This window comes from Pongo pygmaeus, chromosome 3, assembly GCF_028885625.2.
Source record: "Pongo pygmaeus isolate AG05252 chromosome 3, NHGRI_mPonPyg2-v2.0_pri, whole genome shotgun sequence".
NCBI lineage: Eukaryota > Metazoa > Chordata > Mammalia > Primates > Hominidae > Pongo > Pongo pygmaeus.
In genome coordinates, this window is record NC_072376.2 from 81,540,041 (window position 1) to 81,552,571 (window position 12,531).

A 12,531-nucleotide genomic window follows, 5' to 3' on the forward strand; every position below is an offset into this window, starting at 1 on the left:
CTATGCTGAGACTGCATGTCTTAGCATGCTCAGGGTGCTATATAGAAAAATACCATACATTGCCTAGCATATAGACAAAAAGCATTTATTTGCCACAGTTCTTGAGGCTGAAAGTTTCACAATCAAGATGCTGGTAATGGGCATTCCTCCAAGATGGCAGCCCGTCACCATGTCTTAATGGGGAAAAGAGATGAATGAGTTCTTGTGAGCAAATTTTGGAATGGAATTAATTCCACTCATGAGGACTCTGCCTTCATGACCTAAACACCTCCTAAAATGTTCTGTCTGCTAATACAGTCATTTCTGTTATAAGAATTTTAACATATTAATCTTTGGAGCACTCAAGCATTCAAACCATTGCACTGAATTATATCTTAATTTGTTCCACTGTCCAATCTTGCTTCCTACTTTTTCACAGATGTTATTTTCAATAAAACTCCCAAATTATCTCCCTCAAAAACATATTCAGCTTAGAGTCTACTTCTTGGAGGCACCCAGCATTTGATAATATGTACCAAGAGAGGTCAGAAAAAAAGAACAGACAACAAAATGAGATTTTAGAGTTGGATCATTCACTACCAGTTGTAATGACAATCCTATCACTGTTGGTAGGGAGAAAACAAATAGACCCTGGAATGTGATAATTTAAATTTTTCTTACTTTCAGTAATGGCAAATTATGATGTTAATCTTTTGAAAGGGAAAGTGCTACTTATTAGGATATATCACAAATGTATCAATATGGGAAAAGTAGAAATTATGACCACAATAGAGGCAAATATTTTTTCCAATGAACTTTATTTACTCTTATAATATTAGTTTTTAACTTCTGTGCTTATATTGTCATTTCAATTTCATGCTTAGTAACTACAAAACTATTGCAGATCAGTGTGTGAGGGAAATGTCATCATGAGGTCCGAGAAGTCAGCTTTGGTATTTCTGCTCCTGCAACTCTTCTGTTCTGGCTGTGGATTCTGAGAGATGGTCCTGGTGTGACCCTGTGACATGAGCCATTGGCTTAATGTCAAGGTCATTCTAGAGGAGCTCATAGTGAGGGGCCATGAGATAATAGTATTGACTCACTCATTGTCTTTGTTAATTGACTACAGGAAGCCTTCTGCACTGAAATTTGAGGTGGTCCATATGCCACTGGACAAAACAGAAGAAAATGAAATATTTGTTGACCTAGCTCTGAATGTCTTGCCAGGCTTACTAACCTGGCAATCAGTTATAAAATTACATGTTTTTTTTTGTTGAAATTAGAGGAACTTTAAAAATGATGTGTGAGAACGTTATCTACAATGAGACACTTATGAAGAAGCTACAGGAAACCAACTACGATGTAATGCTTATATACCCTGTTATTCCCCGTGGAGACCTGATGGCTGAGTTGCTTGCAGTCCCTTTTGTGCTCACACTTAGAACTTCTCTAAGAGGCAATATGGAGCAAAGCTGTGGGAAACTTCCAGCTCCACTTTCCTATGTACCTGTGCCTATGACAGGACTAACAGACAGAATGACCTTTCAGGAAAGATTACAAAATCCAATGCTTTCAGTTTTCTTCCACTTCTGGATTCAGGATTATGACCATCATTTTTGGGAAGAGTTTTAGAGTAAGGCATTAGGTAAGAGATTCTTGTTTTATTTTTAATTTAATTATCAAAAGAAATATTTTTAAAAATTCCCATACATTGTCTATGACACATATATGCAGGTTAATGAGCTTTTATTATAGAAAATGTTGTAGCTGTTCTTCATAAAGAAAGTAAATTTGTTCTAAGTGTAAAATAACCTACTTCCTTAATACCAGTAATAAACTTATAAATGGTCATAATTAACAGGAAGATTATATTTTGTATTTCCTCCAAATAGCCCAAATCTACATCGCATATTTTTGAGAATCATTGATTGTTACTTTGACAGTTATACCATTTCTATTGAAACAAGATGCTAATCATTCCTTTCTCTCTCAACAAAAATTTCAAAAAAAAATCTTCAGAAAGTCCTCTTTGAATTTTTTTTCAAGAGTGGTTAAATTGAAACATTTTCTAGAATTCTCTGATTTCTTAGTTGATTACGTCACAAAAACTTGAAAAAATATTATAAAAAGTTAAATGACTTTTGGTCTTGTGGGGCATGAGATACAATTTTTACTTTACTGATATATATCCTTCTGACTTATTTTTATTTCTTTGCTTTACTGATAAAAAGTTGTTTTGCTTTGCAGTTTTCATTCACAGTTGTGATCGGCGCTGGTCAATGCAAGACATGTTTTTGATTCAAATGTGTTTGAGAAATATGTAGAAACATGAACAAAGGAACAATCAATAGACACTAAAATATTGTTTAATGTATTCCACTGAATTTCAATACAGAGACTGTTTCACAGAACTAATATTCAGAGGATCCCACTTCAAATATCCTTAGCCTTAGACATGAGTTGAATGTACATGTATTGATTGGCTCTAACTAATTTTGTTTTCAGTAAGCTGTGCCAAGCTTACCATTTTATTTCCATAAGTTCTTATGCATAGGCATATTTCATTTTATTATACTTTGCTTTATTGTGCTTCACAGAAATTGCAATTTACAAATTAAAGTTTTTGAAAACCCTGAATGAAGCAAATCAATTTGGCATAATATTTCCAACAGCAAGTGTGTACTTTTTGACTCTGTATCACATATTGGTATTTATCGTGCTTTTTCAAATTTTTCATTATTATATCTGTTATGGTGATCTGAGATCAGTGATCTTTGATGGTTACATGTTTACTAGCTTTGGGGCACCTTGATCTCTTCCCGTATAAGACAGAAAACTTAATTATAAATGTTGTGTGTGTACTAACTGCACTCACCATTATGAGGTTTCTGTCAGCCCCTATTGGGAGGTATCTTCCAATTAGGTTACACGGGGGTCAGGGACCCACTTGAAGAGCAGTCTGTCCATTCTCAGAGTTCAAACCCTCTGTGGGGAGAACCACTGCTCTCTCCAGAGCTGTCAGACAGGGATATTTAAGTCTCAGAAGTTTCTGCTGCCTTTTGTTCAGCTATGCCCTGCCCACAGAGGTGCAGTCTATAGAGGCGGTGGGCTCGACCCAGTTCGAGCTTCCTGGCCACTTTGTTTACCTACTCAAGCCTCAGCAATGGTGAACGCCCCTCCCCTCGCCAGGCTGCTGCCTCGCAGGTCAATCTCAGACTGCTGCATTAGCAGTGAGCAAGGCTCCGTGGGCATGGGACGCCTGAGCCAGGCTCCAGAGATAATTTCCTGGTCTGCTGGTTGCTAAGACCATGGGAGAAGCCCAGTAGTTGGGCGAGAGTGTCCCATTTTTCCAGGTACAGTTTGTCACGGGCTTTCAGCTAGGAAAGGAAAATCTCCCCACCCCTTGCATTTCCCAGCTGAGGTGACGCCCCACCATGCTTCGGCTGGCCTTCCTTGGGCTGCTGCACCCACTGTCCAAGTGAGATGAACCACGTACCTCGGTTGGAAATGCAGAAATCACCCATCTTCTGTGTCAATCATGGTGAAAGCTGCAGACCGGAGCTGGTCGTATCCAGCCATCTTGGAACCGGAGCCCTCTAGGTGATATATTTTGAAGTCAGGTAGTGTGATGCCTCCAGTTTTGTTCTTTTTGGTCAAGGTTGCTTTGGCCTTGGTCTTTTGCAGTTCTGTACAAATTTTAAAAAAAGCTTTTCCCCATTTCTGTTTAGAATGTCATGGTATTCTGATAGAGATTGTTTAGAATCTGCAGTTTCCTTTGGGTACTATGTACATTTTAATAATACAAATTCTTCCAATTCATGAACATGATGTATCTAATTATTTGTGTCTTTTTAAATTTCTTTCATCCTTGTTTTATAATATTCATTGTAGATATTTCATACCTCCTTGGTTAAACATATTCTTAGGGGTTTTATTCTGTAGCTATATTAAATGAAATTGTTTTTCTAATTTTTTGCAGATAGCTATTTGCATATAGAATAATACCAATTTTTGTATGATAATTTTTTTCAAAAAGTTTTCTGAATTTTTTTATCAATCATTAAGTGTTGTTTTCATGGAGTCTTTAGTTTTCTCTCTTTATAAGGTCATGTCATCTGCAAAGAGGAACTATTTGATTTCTTCCTTTCCAATTTGTATGCCCTTCATTTCTTTCTCTTGGTTAATTACTCTGGCTAGACGTTCCAGTATTAGGTTGGATAAGAGTGGAGAAAGTGTGCATCTTTGTCTTTTTCCATATCTTAGGAAAAAAAAGAAACCTTTCTACTTTTCCCCGCTCAGTATGATGGTAGCTGTGTGTTTATCATGTATGGGCTTCATTGTTCTAAGTATGTTTTTGTTATATACTTAATACGTTGAGAATTTTTATCCTAAAGAAATACTGAATTTTATTAAATGCCTTTTTGCTATTATCCATCTATGTATCTGTTGCCTTTCTATCTACCTATAAATTTATTTGTCCTTCATTCTGTTGATGTGGTGCATTACATGTATTGACTTGCATATGTTGAACCATCCTGGCATCCCTGGGATAAATTCCAGTTGATCATATTGTATAATCTTTTTAATATGCTGTGGGATTTGGTTGGCTAGTAGTTAGTCGATGACGTTTGCATCTTTATTCACCAGGTATATTGGCCTATATATATATATCTATATAGACATATATAGATAGATATAGATATAGATATATAGCTAGATAGAGACCTATATATATATATATATAGGCCAATATAGGCATATATATATATATATATATATATAAATGAATAAATAAAAACATGGTGGGAGAAATAATGAGGAAGAAGCTTAAAGCAGTAATAAACTGCTATATATATTATATATAATATAAAATAAATTGCTATATATTTTATATATATATATAGTCTCCTTGTCTGGTGTGGGATTACAGTAATGCTAGCCTCACAAGATGATACTGAAGTGTTTTTGCCTTTTTGATGGTTTGGAAGAGTGAGAAAAATTAATATTAATTATTCTTTAAATTTGACTGAATTTCATAGTGAAGACATTAGCTCACTGCCTTTTTTAGTGAGACTTTATTACTGCTCTAAGCTTCTTCCTCATTTTTTATCTCTCCATGTTTTTATTTATTCATAATCCAGTCCTGTTTTACTGAATGTGTCCAATAATTTGTTTATTTTCCTAGATTTTTCCATTTGTTGGCATATACTTGTCCATAGTAGCCTCTTATATTTCTTTTTATTTCTAGCGTCAATTGTTTTCTCTTCCTTTTTTTTTTAGAACTTTTAAAGTTTTATAGATGAAGTCTCACTTTGTCACCCATGCTTGAGTGCAGTGACCCTACTATAGCTCACTGAAGCCCAAACTCCTGGGTTTAAGCAATCTTTCTACCTCAACTTCCTGAGTAGCTGAGACAGGCCAAGCTTGGCTAATTTATTTCAAATTTTGTAGAGATGGGTTCTTACTAAGCTCGTCTCAAACTTTGGGCCTCAAGTGATTTTTCAGCCTCTGTCTCCAAAAATGCTGGGATTATAGGTATGAGCCTCTGTGCCTGATTTGCTTTATCTCTTTGTAAGCTCCCATTTTATTTGAATCTTTTCTGTTTTGTTTTGTTTTGTTTTCAGTTAGTCTAGCTAAACCTTTGTCAATTTTATCTCTTCAAACAACTAACTCAATATTTTGCTGATTTTCTATATTGTATTTTATTTCTATTTCATTTATTTCTGCTCTAATCGTTAAATATCTTTTTTCTTAATAATTTTGAGTTTTCTTGTTCTTGTTTTTCTAATTCATTGAGATGTTATCATAAATTGTTTATTTGAAATATTCCTACTTTTTTGATGTTTGTGTTCATTGTTGTAGACTTTCCTCTTAGAACTAATTTTGCTGTATCTCATTGGTTTTGCTACATTATGCTGCCAGTTTTGTCTCAAGAAAATGTTTCAATTTACTTTTAAATTTCTTTGATCATTCATGAACACGTTGTTTAATTTCCACATAGTTGTACAGTTTATAGTGTTCCTTCTGTTATTGATTGTGTCTTTTTTCACTGTGGTTACAAAAGACATATGAGATGATTTGAATTTTTTTAAATGTGGTAAGTTTTTTTTTTGTAATCTGACAGAAAAGGTTCTGTGTGCTGTTGAAAAGAATGTGTATTCTGCAGTTGTTGAATGGCATTTTCTGTAAATATATGTTAGATTTATTTTATCTAGAGGGCAGTTTAACTCCTATATTTCTTTGTTGATTTTCTATCTGAATTATCTGGTTATTGAGGTAATTAGGGTTTTAGGTAGTCTACTATTTTTGTATTACAGCTGATCTTTTCCTTCAGGTCTGTTAATATTTGCTGTATATTTGCTCTGGCATGAAAGACACACATATTTACAATTGTTATATTCTGCTGCAGTATTAAGTCTTTTTTCATTATATAATGGCTTTGTCTTTTTAAAATCATTCTTAAAGTCTATTCAATCTGATATAATAATAGCAACTCCTACTTTTTTTAATTTTTATTTTTGTTTTCCACTGGAATGGAATACCTTTTTCTACTTCTTTACTTTTAGTTTATGCATATTTTTATAGGTATAATAATTTATTATAGGAAGAATATAGTTAGCTATTTTTATTTTATCCATTTAGCCATTTCTATGTATGTTAATTGAAGAATTTAATCCGTTTACATTTAAGAATATTATTAACAAATAAAGATTTAATGCTGCCTTTTAAAAATTTTTTCTGTGGTTGTATTTAGATCCTTTTGTCCTTTTCTCCCTTCTCTTACCGTGCTCCTTTGAGATCAAGTAACTTTCTCTAGTAGTATGTTTTAATTCCATTTAGGTATTTTTAGTGTATCTATTATAGGTTTTTGCTTTGTGGTTACCAAGAGGCTATGGAAACACCTTATAGTTATAAGAGGTTATTTTACATAAATGACAACTTTAATTCCAAAGAAAAAAAATTTAAACTGTGTATTTTCACACTATTTCCCTAACATTTGGACTTTTTCATATCTCAATTTACATCTTTCTATGTTGTCTATCCCTTAATCATTGTTGTAGTTGTTACCTTTATTAGTTTTCCTTTATAGTCTTTATACTAAATATCAATTACAGAATTAGAGTATTCTGAATTTGTGTATATATTTACATTTACCAGTGACTTTTTACATTTTTATTTGTTACATGGTAGTGTCCTTTTCCTTTAGAGTGAAAAATACCCTTTGCGTTTCTAAGACAGGTTTGGTGTTGGTGAATTATCTTAGTTTTTATTTGTCTTGAAAAGTCTTTATCTCTTCCTCATATATGAAGAAGTGCTTTGATGAGTACAGTATTCTTGGATTAAAAGTTTTACACATTTTTGTTTACTTCAGCATTTTGACTATATTATCCCACTCTCTTCTGTCCTAAAAGATTTTGTTTGTTTGTTTGTTTGTTTGTTTCTGGGAAATTCACTGAAAACAGTTTGGGATCACTATTGAATGTGTTATGTTTTGTTGTCATTGTTTTGTTTTATTTTTATCTCTCTCCTACTGCTTTCAGTATTTTTTTTGTTCTTTGATTTTTGGTAATTTGATTATAATGTACCTTTGGGAATCACTTTTTGGGTTGAATTTATTGGGTGATGTCTAAGCTAACTGTTCCCAGATATTATTGTCTTTCTCCAAATTTGGAAAATGTTAAGTCTTTATTATCTTGAGTATGTTTTCTAGGCCTTTCTTTTCTATCTCATATCCTTTAGAAATTTATATTATATGGTAGTATTTCCCTTCATAGTGTCATATAATTTCTGTGGCCGCCACTATTTCTTTTTTCTTTCTATTCCTCTGATTGGGTAATTGCATGTTTTTTTTTGAGCTTACTGATTCTTTCCTGTTTGATCAAGTCTGCTGTTAAATATTTCTGGTGAGTTTTTAGTTTAACAATTTTTATCCTGCATTTCAAGGATTTCATTTTTTATTATTCTGATTTCATTCTCAAATGTATAATATTGTGTCTGCATTATTTTCCAAGTTTCTTTTAGTTTTTTGTTTATAGATTTATTGTGAATTTGTTTTCGAATATTTAAGAATTTTCAATTCTGGTGCATTATTGAACACTGATTCGTTTCTTTTGGAGATGTCATATTTCCCTTTTTTTTTTTTAACAATACTTGCTGTTTACATTGATGCTTGCATATTCAAGAAGATAGACACTTGATTCAGCTTTCTAAGGTGTTATTCAGTGGTATTAAAACTTTACTGCTTAATACCAGAGCTGAATCGCTTCCCTGAGGATTCTTTCTGTTTTGAGGAGAGCTTATAGTTGATAACAAAACCTAAATAGTGCAGTAGAGCTAAATCTCTTCCATGCTATTGTTTTCCTGTCTGGGGAAGACTTATCATGACCATAAAAAATAATGTTGTGCCAGAACTTAAACCCAAACCTGTAGTAATTTCTGGGTTGGGGAAGGCTTAAGAAATAACTGGAACTTAGTTACTGACCTGATAGTTGTTTCTGGGTCAGAGAAAGACTCTGTATAATCACCTGGGATATTTGTAAAATCTGACCAAAGATTCTAGCTTTCCCTTGGATTGTGCCTCCTGTACTACTGTAGTGCTGGCTAGCTCCCCTCAGTGTGAGTTCCCTGCTGATAGGACCGCAAAGCATCTGCCAAGATCTGTTTGCCATTTGCCATGATTAGTGCTTCTGCTCTTTGCTTCCAATTCAACCCAGGTGGTTCAGCCCTTCTGACACTCCTAATACCTCCTGTGGGATGGAACAAAGACGGCTTCTCACAGTGATTCACACACTCATATGGGGATTGAATGTCCACCTGCAATTATTTTCTTCCACCTGTGTAATTGCAGGTACAGGGAAGTTTTCTGTGAGTGGTGCTATTTTGGTTTGGAGAATGGGGTGACGCAGCAAAAATGACCTTTCTTCTTTCTGGTCATGGATTTTTTAATTTCCATGAACCCATAAGATTTTTCACTTTTCTCCTGAGCTCTGGTGCATTCAGAGTGGTACTTTTATATTTGAATAGTTGCTAGTTGTACTTTTAAGAGGGATTGATGCTGGAGGTCTTCTGTTCCACCATCTTGCTGATGTCACTCCTCAAATAATATTTATATATGTTAGTAAATTATTTTGTTTTTAGGATTCTGTGTCTACATGACACAGACATGAAAAGTACTCTTGTCATTGAAACTTTTCATACACTGTTTGATTGTGTGCCTTTTCTAGTGATGAATGATTGTGTATTTAAGCCATATGTTTTATACATAGACTTTCTTATAAAGAGACTAGATGGTTCTGTGTGTCAGAACATAAGAATAGAATACAACTACACAGTAATAATTTCTCAACTCTTTATTTTAGAAGTGTAAGTAACCTTTACTTTAATCTTTGTTATATTACCCCTGTGTAATGCAGAGAAATTTTTATCTTCCAGAAATGGAAAATTTTGTCCAGAGTTCAGGGGAAGATGATATTGGGTTGTTTTCTCTGGGGTCACTGTTTCAAAACGTTACAGAAGAAAAGGCTAATATTATTGCTTCAGCCCTTGCCCAGATCCCACAGAAGGTCAGTAAAACCTCCATTCCTGATAAGCAGCTGTTCACATAATGAGAAAGTATGGCTTTTGCCCTACTCAGTCTTGCTGTTACTGGAAACAACCCTCTTGATTGTCGTTCATTTATAATAAAATAGAAATAAAAAATTAAGCCCCTACATCATATTTTAGAATTTGAAATCTAAAGGCATGTGCCAACTATTCCAAAAAAAGTTCTGACATGTATTATTTCCAAGGGCCAGAAAAAGGAAAACTGATATAACAAAGAAAAAGAAGAATCAGTCTCAAGAATATCATTCTCATATTTGAGTGCATAAAAACTGTATTCAGGGTACTTTTGCATAGAAATAAAAGCTCGGATTAATGTAGTCTTTCTCGATAATTAGAGCTTTCTTCAAGAGTTAAATGTCAATTACAATTATAGTAACTTAATTATTTAAGTTATGTAATTATTTTAACAACTAATTTTAACTTTGTTATTACTGTAATTCTAGAATTTCGCACTTTAGGTAGTGCTATATATAAACTATCCAAAAGACGTTTTATTTCGTATTTAGCTAAAATACATCAAACTCAATAAAGGCAAATATACTAATTAGGAATGTGAAATTTCGTAATTTTAATTAAGAAATTATCTGTTAAGTAGTTTGAAACATCTGTGCCATCCTTTCTTTTCAAATGTATGAATTTTTTTATAAGTTCCCACAAATAAAAATTATGGAAAAAAAAGACACAATCCCAAAGAAAATTTATCATTGAACAATGGAACATAAGTGATTCTCTAGCTCATTCTTCTTCAATAAAACAAATAAATATAAGAAGACAGAGGCCAGGAAGGAAATAGAGAAGAAAAGATAACTGATTATCCAAAACGCACACAAAATTGAAAGCAAATTTTATCTGTGGGGAACTGTAAATTTGATGGTAGAACTAGAATAGTTCCATGATTTAAAATGACACAGAGCTCATGTACTTATAAAATATTTTATTCTTATAAGAAAATTGAGTAGCCAGTGATGAATTACTTTTTAATTATTCACTGATATTCTCATACTCAGATATTTTTAATTGATATTAAAATAATAATAGTATACTTAATAGTCAACTGGTACACATTATTTGAAAAGACCTTTGTAAAATGTCCTACTGTATCTTTGAGTGTTTACACAGTACCTCTACATACCCCTGTCTGAACCAACACCTGAAGTACAATGAGTTTATAATTTATAACTATATCTACATCCTTAGAATGCTAATATCCTGTGGTTCAATCTGTGAAATACATGTGTTTCTTCCGTAGGTGTTATAGAGATACAATGGAAAAAAACCATCCACATTAGGAACCAATACTCGGCTGTATGATGGGATACCCCAGAATGATCTTCTTGGTAGGCCTTTGAGAAAGTAAAAATATGAACTAGATGAGGAAAAAATGAATAAATATTAAACAGTGAGCAAATTCAGCAAATATTTAAAATTATAAAACTTTATTTTACTTACACTTTTGAAGCAGATATAATTAAAGGATTGACTAAAATTGTATAGACTCACACTTTCTGTTGTTAAGGTGAGAGTGACAGGATATGCAGAAGGAATTAATGTCTCTTTTTCTTAAGTTAGAAATGATCTTTAGTAGCAAAGCTCCATGTGCTCTCCTTTTAAAGAAAATGCTGTATGCTTCGGGGAGTTATCTCATAATTCCCATCTTTAGTCCTGAAATTATTTTAAAAATTCATGATAAAATATCTCACCATTTCTCATCCAATTTGCATACTAGGTCACCTCAAACCAAAGCTTTTATCACTCATGGAGGAATGAATGGGATCTATGAAGCTATTTACCATGACGTCCCTATGGTGGGAGTTCCCCTATTTGGTGATCAGTTTGATGCCATAGCTCGCATGAAGGCCAAAGGAGCAGCTGTGGAAATAAACTTCAAAACTATGACAAGCAAAGATTTACTCAGGGCTTTGAGAACAGTCATTAACGATTCCTTGTAAGTACTACTGCTTGTAAAGACTGATCTAACATTGATTATATTATACATTATGTTGGAGAATGTTAAATATCATGCTGGTAGACATTTTAAGGGATTTTTCCCTTCAATATTAAGTCATTCATCACCTTGGTATTGGAATAGTTCTGGAAATTATAGTTCATAGAGTGTCGATCTTCATGGAATTATTAAGTTTTAGTTAACAGCTGGCTTACTCAGCTTTTATTCACTTCTTTGCTTTACCCCATTTTGTTAAGAATATACTCTTTTTCAGTCTCCCCACGGTATCTGTTTAATGCTATGCAACCAATAACGTTCATGTCACAACCAGAATCAATCTTTCACTCAACAAGTTTCTGGCTTGCATAACATATACTACAGTTTATCTACCTGTCTTTTATGAAAACAAAATTACAACTTTCTAAGTTCTATGTGTGTTTTTGCCTTCCAGTTATAAAGAGGATGCTATGAGATTATCAAGAATTCACCATGATCAACCTGTAAGGCCCCTGATCCAGCAGACTTCTGGATCGAGTTTGTCATGTGCCACAAAGGAGCCAAGCACCTGTGATCAGCTGTCCACGACCTCACCTGGTTCCAGTACCACTCTATAGATGTGACTGGGTTCCTGCTGGCCTGTGTGGCAACTGCTATATTCTTGGTCACAAGATGTTGTTTATTTTCCTGTCAGAAATTTAATAAAACTAGAAAGATAGAAAAGAGGGAATAGATCTTTCTAAATTTAGGGAAGACCTGATGGGGTAATCCTGTTAATTCCAGACACAAAGAATTTAGTGAAAACATGTTACCTTCCTATTTTCATATTATCTATTCTGATATTTTATCTTAGCTAAGTAGCCTAGAATTCCACGATCATGAACTTGTGAGTATATCTCATTCTTTCATTGTATTTTCCTAGGTATGCTTACAGTCTTCTCTCACTTTGTGACACAAGGACATGAATACATCTAAATTTTCCTATTTCGGATATCACTGTTTCCATG

The 12,531-nt window shown here is 33.6% G+C and overlaps 1 pseudogene; it reads left to right on the forward strand.

The window, feature by feature from the left end:
* Window positions 1-908: 908 nt before the first annotated feature.
* Window positions 909-12,257, forward strand: LOC134739522 (UDP-glucuronosyltransferase 2A3-like; annotated as a pseudogene).
* The last annotated feature ends 274 nt before the right edge of the window (window positions 12,258-12,531 follow it).